Genomic DNA, 9,721 nt, shown 5'->3' with positions numbered 1-9,721 from the left:
CAAGGCTACAAGTCCATCTCCAAAGACCTGAATGTTCCTGTGTCTTCTGTGCGCAGTGTCATCAAGAAGTTTAAAGCCCATGGCACTGTGGCTAACCTCCCTAGATGTGGACGGAAAAGAAAAATTGACGAGAGATTTCAACGCAAGATTGTGCGGATGGTGGATAAAGAACCTCGACTAACATCCAAACAAGTTCAAGCTGCCCTGCAGTCTGAGGGTACAACAGTGTCAACCCGTACTATCCGTCGGCGTCTGAATGAAAAGGGACTGTATGGTAGGATACCCAGGAAGACCCCACTTCTTACCCCGAGACATAAAAAAGCCAGGCTGGAGTTTGCCAAAACTTACCTGAGAAAGCCTAAAACGTTTTGGAAGAATGTTCTCTGGTCACATAAGACAAATGTAGAGCTTTTTGGGAAAAAGCATCAACATAGAGTGTACAGGAAAAAAAAGAGGCATTCAAAGAAAAGAACATGGTCCCTACAGTCAAACATGGCGGAGAATCCCTGATGTTTTGGGGTTGCTTTGCTGCCTCTGGCACTGGACTGCTTGACCGTGTGCATGGCATTATGAAGTCTGAAAACTACCAACAAATTTTGCAGCATAATGTAGGGCCCAGTGTGAGAAAGCTGGGTCTCCCTCAGAGGTCATGGGTCTTCCAGCAGGACAATGACCCAAAACACACTTCCAAAAGCACTATAAAATGGTTTGAGAGAAAGCACTGGAGACTTCTAAGGTGGCCAGCAATGAGTCCAGACCTGAATCCCATAGAACACCTGTGGAGAGATCTCAAAATGCCGTTTGGAGAAGACACCCTTCAAATATCAGGGACCTGGAGCAGTTTGCCAAAGAAGAATGGTCTACAATTCCAGCAGAGCATTGTAAGAAACTCATTGATGGTTACGGGAAGCGGTTGTTCGCAGTTATTTTGGCTAAAGGTTGTGCAACCAAGTATTAGGCTGAGGGTGCCAATACTTTTGTCCGGCCCTTTTTTGGAGTTTTGTGCGAAATGATCAATGATTTGATTTTTGCTTCATTCTCTTTTGTGTTTTTTCCTTGCAAGCAAATTAAATGAAGATAATAAGCCCAAAGAATTTGTGATTGCAATCATTTTCAGGAAGAAACAGCGTATTATCTGACAGAATTGCAGGGGTGCCAATACTTTTGGCCAGCACTGTACATTGGGTTAATAATATAGTAATATGGTTAACACCAGGGCAAATGGGTTAGGTTAAACAAAAATTATATAAATTACTGGTTCTGTATATATGCAGTGGTCATAGAACTCCAGTAGGGAGTTGTTTCCTTGGATAGATATATCCTTAACTAGATGGTGGCCCGATTCTAACGCATCGGGTATTCTAGAATATGTATGCGGCCGACCGGGCGCAATTAGCAGAGCGGTGTTTAAATTTGGCGCCAAAATCGCTGATTGGTCGCGGCCGGGAACCACGACCAATCAGCAAAGCGGTGTTTAAATTTGGCGGCAATATCTGTGATTGGTCGCGGCCGGCAACCGCGACCAATCAGCAAAACGGTGTTTAAATTTGGCGGCAGTATTGGTGATTGGTCGCGGGCGGCGGCCACGACCAATCAGCGAACCGTGTTAGTGAGGACTGGAGAGCGTGTTTAAATTTGGTGCCAAAATCGCTGATTATTCGCGACCGCGACCAATCAGCAAAGCGGTGTTTAAATTTGGCGTCAATAATGCTGATTGGTCGCGGCCTGCAAACGCGACCAATCAGCAGAGGGGTGTTTAAATTTGGCGCCAATATCGCTGATTGGTCGCGGCCGGCCGGCAGCCGCGACCAATCAGGAGAGCGTTGTTTAAATTTGGCGCCAATCTCGCTGATTGGTCGCGGCTGGCGGCCGCGACCAATCAGCAGAGCGGTGTTTAAATTTGGCGCCAAAAGCGCTGATTGGTCGCGGCCGGCCACCACGACCAATCAGCGATATGTAAACGCCGCTCTGCTGATTGGTCGCAGTCGCCGGCCGCGACCAACCAGCATTATTGGCGCCAAATTTAAACCCCACTCTACTGATTGGTCGTGGTGGCCTAGAGGTGTTTAAATTTGGCGCCAAGATCGCTGATTGGTCGCGGCCGCTGTTTAAATTTTGTGCCAAAATCGCTGATTGGTTGCGGGCAGCGTCCGCGACCCATCAGCACAGCAGTGTTTAAATGTGGCGCCAAGATCGCTGATTGTTTGCCGCCGCTGTTTAAATGTGGCGCCAAAATCGCTGATTGGTCGCGGGCACCGGCCGCGACCAATCAGCGAATCGTATTGGTGAGGACCGGGGAGCGGAATCGTATAGGTGAGGACCGGGGAGCGGCGCTGCCTGTGCGGCTACTTCTGCTGCGAGAAGCCGGGAGATGAGCGGCTGCTCGCAGCAGAAGTATCCCGACCGGCAGTGCCGCTCCCCGGTCCTCCCTTGACACCCTAGCCGCATGGAGGTCAGCGGCGCCACTGGTCGGGGTCCTTCTGCTGCTAGCGGCTGGGAGATGAGAGCCTCGCGCCGGTCATCTCCCGGCTGCATCGCCGCTGACCTCCGTCATGCAGATGAGGCGCTAACGGCTGCCATCTTTTTCTCAAAAATCCCGCGTCGCTGATTGGCCACGGCCGGACCAATGAGCGACGCGGGATTTCCTGGACAGACAGACAGACAGGATAAGACGATTATATATATAGATAAATGTGCCTTGGAGGAGCTCTTAAGGATATAGTGCTGCAAAAAGCTTAATGGGTAGCTTGACTTATAGCAGAGGAGCGCTGTGGGCTCTTGATATTAAATCACTAGATGGTCCCCCGACCCTCCCGGCTGCATCGCTGCTGACCTCCGTGCCGCACATGAGCCGCTAACGGCCGCCATGTTTTTCTGAAATGCCGCGTCGCTGATTGGCCGCGGCCGGACCAATCAGCGACCCGGGATTTCCAGGACAGACAGACAGACGGGATAAGACAATTATATAGATAGATAGATTGGACAGGCAGATTCTTGGTGCTTCGTACAGACCTACCGTGCTGGCCAAAAGTATTGGCACCCCTGCAATTCTGTCAGATAATACTCAGTTTCTTCCTGAAAATGATTGCAATCTGACAGAATTGCAGGGGTGCCAATACTTTTTGCCAGCACTGTATATGGATTAGTAGGTCTGCAGGGATATTGGCTGTCGAAGCACTGGTAGTCGGTGATACAGAGCTTGTACTTTAGTTGGATGGTAAGCTGTACCGTCGATTAGAGGAGGCTGTGTAGCAGGGAAGTCTTGTCTTGCGTCCTTCTTGGTACAAGTTGGTTGCGGTTGCCAAGTTGGTCACGGAGCAGGGCTGCGGTGACGGCAGGGAGAATGAAGATGGTGAGGTGTCGGGGGCTCTGACACAGCCACGCGTATTGCAGCAGCGCACTTGCAATGGAGGACCTGCACTGAAGGACCTGCTTGACATCAGGTCCTGTGCGGTCACGTTTACCGGTCTCTAAGGATAGCAAGGAGGACGAAACAAGATCCTACGCGTTTCGGATACTGCGGTATCCTTTATTCTGGCCTCAGTGGACCAGCGTGGTGGATACTATCGAATTTATTTCAATTATCTATATACGGAGTATATGGTGCCTCCTACCACTTGCTGCAGGCTCACTGTGTGCGCTTACCAGCGCCCCTGACTTATTCTTTCTAGTTCTCACGATCAGCTGATCATGAGAAGTGAGTCACATGACCGGCGGGGACGGGGTTATCTCCGGTCAGCAGCAGCGTGCATATCAGCAGTCGGCTTCTGGCTGTCATGCTGGATGGTGGTGTCATGCCACAGTTAAACCAAAGGCATCCAGAAGAAGCAGAGCTGAACCCGTCGTGGGACAGTATTCGGCAGAGAAGTGACAAATATCGTTTTGTTTTACACTTTTTTTTTTTACGGGATGAGGGTGTCATTGGATTAGGTGTGTGTAATAAAAGTGATTTCTCCATGTCTTTATTTTACTTTATTCTGGGTTTTGTTTTTCCTTTACAAATTCACTATGGGGTTAGTGATGGGGGCGTCTGAGACTCCTCTACAACACTAACCTGGGCTTGATGTCAGCGAACATGAGCTGACATCAACCCCACAAATATTACCGAATTTGCCACCACATCAGGGCAAGTGGGAAGAGCCGGGTAAAGTGCCATGATTGGCGCATCTATGGATGTGCCAATTGTGGGGCGGCTGTGGCCTTGTACTTTTAGGCTCAGGAGGGCTAGTATACATGGGTCTCCCCAGCCTGATAATACCAGGCCACAGCTGTCTGCTTTAACCTTGGCTGGTTAACAGAAATAGGGGGAGGGTCCCACACAATCAGAAGAAGCTGCAGGTTTATGCAGCATCAAACTTGCAGTGGGCAGATGTTACAGCATAGTGGAGGGAATTTGTAGAAATCCCACCATGTCCACTATGCGTTCATCTGTGCCTGCGGATCACCCGCAGACACGAACATGAGGTGTGTCTTTCAAGACCGCAGCATGTCCATTTCTCTTGTGGAGTCGCTAGCCTCCGCAAGAGAAATCTGATCAGTACGATGTATTGAATGCGGTAACTCCGCATGGTTCAATGAACACATGCGGATTCACCTGCAATAGAACGCGGCACTTTGGATGCAGCATACTTAAAAAAAAAAAGATGTAAAAGTAGAATTTTCTTTTATTTCAAATTTGTTTACCAAAGTAATGGAAGGAATAAAGACGCTAATGGTGCAGATTGCTCATTTTACACAATGAGCCTTAAATAGATGTCATCAGATTTAGAAAGAGAGAGAAAGGCCTAATTTGTTAGTGTACAATTTTTTTTTAAATGTGCTCTTGCTTTTATTAAAAAATGCTTTTCACTGTTTGTTTGATTTTAAAATGTATGTCAAGATTCTCATGTTTGCACCTTTTTATTGCCCAGAACACAGAGCAACATTCCGTTCGAAAATCCGGAAATGCAAAACATGCACGAACCTGGACAGTGGAGGAGGATTCGCTTCTGCTAAGTGGATCATCACTGCTGCCATCGGAAGGAGCGTCTTGCCGCCAAGCCACCGTTGCAGACACCCAAAGCCCCCCTAGGTCCATCAGAGTTACAAAGTCAAAATAGACATGAAACTGGCATTACACCTGCAGCCCTCCCGTCGGTGACGTCTGGTACCCACAGACACTACAGAACAGGCAATGAGCCTTATTCAAAGATGCGACACAGCAATGGCACCAGGTTTCAGGGCTTTGCCACCGGATAGACAATGGGCATGCGCCTCAGTTGTGTTCGCAATCATACAAGTGTATTCAACACCACACATAGATGTTCAAGCAGCAGAGCTGATTATGACAATCAACAATATGATACAAATAGAGCCAACATCCTACATATATGACCCCAGTAGCCATCCACAGACACAACATGGCAATTATTTGTATCCAGCTCCCCATGTTTCCTCTTTTTCTGCTCAACAAGCTTCCTCTGTTCATGCTTAACATACTTCCTCTATTCCTTCTGTTTCATTTAATCAGTCTTCAAATTTCATGGCTTCTCTGCACTCCCCCTTGTCCACTTCCTCAACCTCACAACCAGACTTTGCCCACAATCTTCCAAGTCCCTCTAAATCCATCAGATCCATAACCCCTACTGTTAACCAACCCGACCACTCACCTCCCGACTTCCATCACTTTAGTTAAATTTAACAATTCAAAAGTACTAAATATATATTCTTAACTAGTTGTACCCGTCCACGCGTTGCTGTGGCTCAGTCTAGTTAAATGGAAAAAAAAGAAAAGAGAACACGCACGTTTCGAAAATATTTAATTTCACAATCCTTGTGGATATACAATATTTTTTGTTGTTTTATTGTCTGTGTAGATAAAGAGATTGTCTGGTTTGCCGACTCTAGAACACACAACATATAATTGTCCATGTGAGAAGCAATCCATGTCTAGATTTAAACCGCACAATTCTAAAGATTGGCCCTGAGCTTTGTTGATGGTGATTGCAGACCCCAATCGAATTGGGAATTGCAATCTCATAAATTGAAATGGCATATCCGTTGGAATCATAGGAATGCAAGGAATGAGGACATCTTCACCTTTGAAAGGTCCTGTCAAGATTGTTGCTTCACCAACGTTGTTGATTAATTGTTTCACTGCAAGCCGTGTGCCGTTGCAATGCTTAGGCTGGTTGATATTTCGCAACATGATAATTGGCACGGCGATTTTCAATTGCAGTACGTGCGGTGCATCCCTGGCAGATCGAGTGAAATCAACAATTCTGTTGGCTAATTAATCGCTTTATCTGCTTCCACAAAAGTGTTGACGGACTTGTATGTGACTGCCTGGCTTAGACTGAATAATATTGTTAAGTTCGTAGACATCTTTGTTCTTGGCCACAAGAATAGCTCGTTCACTCAGCCAATCGTGATTGTTATAATTTGAATATTGGGAAATATTTTTTCAACCAGTTGTTCTTTTGACGTCACTAAATTGCCGATGGCGCAGTGGGATTTGCAATAGCTCGCTATCCACCCACTGCTGCGAGGCTCAGGCCCATCTCAGCACTCAGAGTGGAGGCCGTGGCCTGCGCCTCTCCATGCAGCCTCCCTTTCTCCTTCCCTCCCTCCCCCGCTTGTTGTTGCGCAGTCGGAAATAAGACTCACCTGCCGGAGAAAAAGAAGCAGCAGCGGTGCCGGAGAGCAGAGGCAGCCGCCTCTCAGGCGGTGGTGGTGATGAGCAACAGCGTCTTTCGGCCTCGAACAGATGGTCTCGTCATTCCCCTTCCCTTCCCCAAAACCATATGAGGGACACGAAAGGAGCAGAGCACAGCCAGCGGCTGGGGCAAATGAAGGAGAGGGAGAATTGTTTATGAATAGGGGAGAAGAAGAGGGGAGAATGCCAGGTGGCCGGGGAGAGTCAGCCTGGGACTGAGCTCGTAACTCAGTTGCTTTTACATCCAACAGCTGGTATATAAAAACATAGTAGGTATATAAAAACATGCGTGTATTCGATTGCAACGTTGTGTCAAAATTTCAAAGCAATCGGTGAAGAACATTCGGAGATTTAAGATTTTGAACAAATGAACATTTACATTTTTATTTATATATCAGCTGGGGCAATGCTGGCACTGTTGATAGTTGTGCCCATCAGGCAGGCATGGTGGCAGCCTGTACCCTGTGACCCCTGCAGGTCTGTACTCTGCACAGGTCGCTAAAGAGGTCGGTATTTGCTGTCAGGTATCACAATGAAACCGATCATGTCAGGGATTGCTAGTTATGCAATTCCCTAGTACAAAGGGAATGTAATAGGGGGGGGCGCAGAGACGAAGGCTGAGGAGAAGGGGGTAATCCACTTGATATGTGCTGGGTCGGTACCGACCAGATCACAGCGCCGGTGGTTTAGTGGGATTTGCAGTAGCTTGCTATCCGCCCACTGCTGCGATGCTCGGGCCCAGCTCAGCGCCCGGAGCGGAGGCCGCGGCCTGCGCCTCTTCGTACAGCCTCTCTCTCTCCTTCCCTCCCTCCTCCACTTGTTGTTGCGCAGTCGGAATAAGACTCACCTGCCGGAGAGAAAGAAGCTGCAGAGGCGGCCGCCTCTCAGGCAGTGGTGGTGATGAGCAGCAGCGTCTTTCAGCCTCGAATAGATGGTCTCGTCATTCCCCTTCCCTCCCAACCCCCATGGGGAACACGAAAAGAGAAGAGCACAGGCTGCAGCTGGGGCAAATAAAGGAGAGGGAGAAGGGTTTATGAATGAGAATGTCGGGGAGAGTCAGCCTGGGACTGAGCTTGTAACACCCCCCTCTTGCTGTTGCTTTTACGTCCAACAGCTGGTATATAAAAACATAGTAGCTATATAAAAACTTGTGTATTCGAATACAACGTTATGTCAAAATTTCAAACCAATCGCTGAAAAACTTTCAGAGATTTAAAATTTTGAACAAACGAACATTTACATTTTTATTTATATAGATTATATTGTTTGTTGCTTAAAATTTAGGTTACTTTTTTCTTTAAAAATGCGTTTACAGTTTTGTCTGAAAAATATATTTTTTTAGTTAATGTTATTAAAAAAAATTGTTGAGAGAGTTCTTTGAGCCTGTTTGTTTTACCAAAACTATTTCTGTTGTGGTGTATATATATATATGTGCCATGCCTACTTTAATATAAGGCCACGGCCCCACTATCAGTATTTGGTCAGTAAAATCCTCTTTTGGGCATTCATTCTCCTTCGTGGGTATGGGTGCAGCAGGTTTGACATCAGGGGAAAAGCCTCATCCAATACCATCACAAAAGGGACTGGATGCATGGTCCCAGGAAGAGGTTGAGGGGCTGGGAACATAACGCCATCTTGAAACATTTGCAGTCCGATCTATGATGTTCTCAACGCCCGGGAGTCCCCTGTTCTGCCATGGGCACCAACATCGATGGTCACAAACCAGGATCACAGAGAAATACTTCTTATAATTGTAGAAGACAGATCCTGATTGCGGTGGCTGAATCACTCTCACATGTTTTCCATCAATGGCACCTATGCAGTTCGAGAAGTTGGCAACAGTCTGAAAGCCTGGTGCAACCTGAAGCCAAGTCTCTTCGGTTGGGGAAGGCATCACAATGGGCTGCAAATTCGGCATGTGCTTCTAACAATTATAGAAATGGTGGATTTTCCAACTCTAAACTGAAGATGCAGTGATGCAAAGCTCTGTCCTGTGACTAAAAATCTGAAAGAAAAAAATAATAATAATTCAAATAACATATAACTTGTGATTGTTAGCAGCGGACAGGTGGTCTCATCATTGTAAAATGTACAATGGAGCACTGCTGACATCAGCTGACCCTGAACACTGCAGACAGTCACTGGGTGCATTGTATTAGTGTCTACGGTAATGGTGAAGCAACTTTTTTTTTAAGCAAAAAAGGGAATTATCTTACCCCAAGGTGATAAGCAGCCTTTCCTCAGCCGAGATTGCCTGCCTCATGACAGTATCTTCCAAAGTCAAATGTAGACGAAGAATTTGTAACAAATTGTCAAACGCATTTATGGAAAGCCGGCAAAATGACACAAATTTCTCTGGATATCTGAAAAAAAAAAAATCTAATTAAATAAATGAAAAAGTTCACATTGTGTCCAAACAAAGGTCAAGAAACAAACCTGCGCAAGTCTGGGTGCAGATTACTAAAGTGTCACTTTTCAATCTGCTCATCAAGTATAGGGTGAACCCAGAAGTGGATTCTGCGACGTGCTTGTTGCTGCTTAAAAAAAAAATGTTCAAACTAATATATTTAAAAAAAGACATGTATACTTAACCCCTTTACGATCTATGACGTATAGGTATGTCATAGCTCGCCTACCCCTCTTTGGTGCGGTCTCCGGCGCTGAGCACAGCCATTTTCAGGCAAGTTAGCTGATCTGATCAGCCGTCATGTGACCCATCGCCATCCAGCTGCGGCTGTTAACATGTGAAATACCAAGGTCAATCTTTGACAGCGACATTTAACATGGACACACCGGAAGCACGTCAAAACACCCGCCCGTAGGCGCGACCGTCACATGATGATGAGCTGCCGATGGGTTGGCATGACAACCCAGTGTTTGCTGGAGACAAAAAGTGCTTGTCATGGCAAATGAGCATTTCTGCAACACACAGCAGGGCTGAAGCCCAGCTAGTGTAACACAGGCAATCATAAGATCACAGGTTCTAGTATCCCATTGAAGCATGTAAACAGTGTACTAAAAATGATT

The sequence above is a fragment of the Phyllobates terribilis genome, unplaced genomic scaffold, assembly GCF_046119375.1.
Source record: "Phyllobates terribilis strain yellow unplaced genomic scaffold, ASM4611937v1 Scaffold_5__5_contigs__length_657084704, whole genome shotgun sequence".
Classification (NCBI taxonomy): Eukaryota; Metazoa; Chordata; class Amphibia; order Anura; family Dendrobatidae; genus Phyllobates; species Phyllobates terribilis.
Note: the sequence above shows the minus strand (reverse complement) of the source record.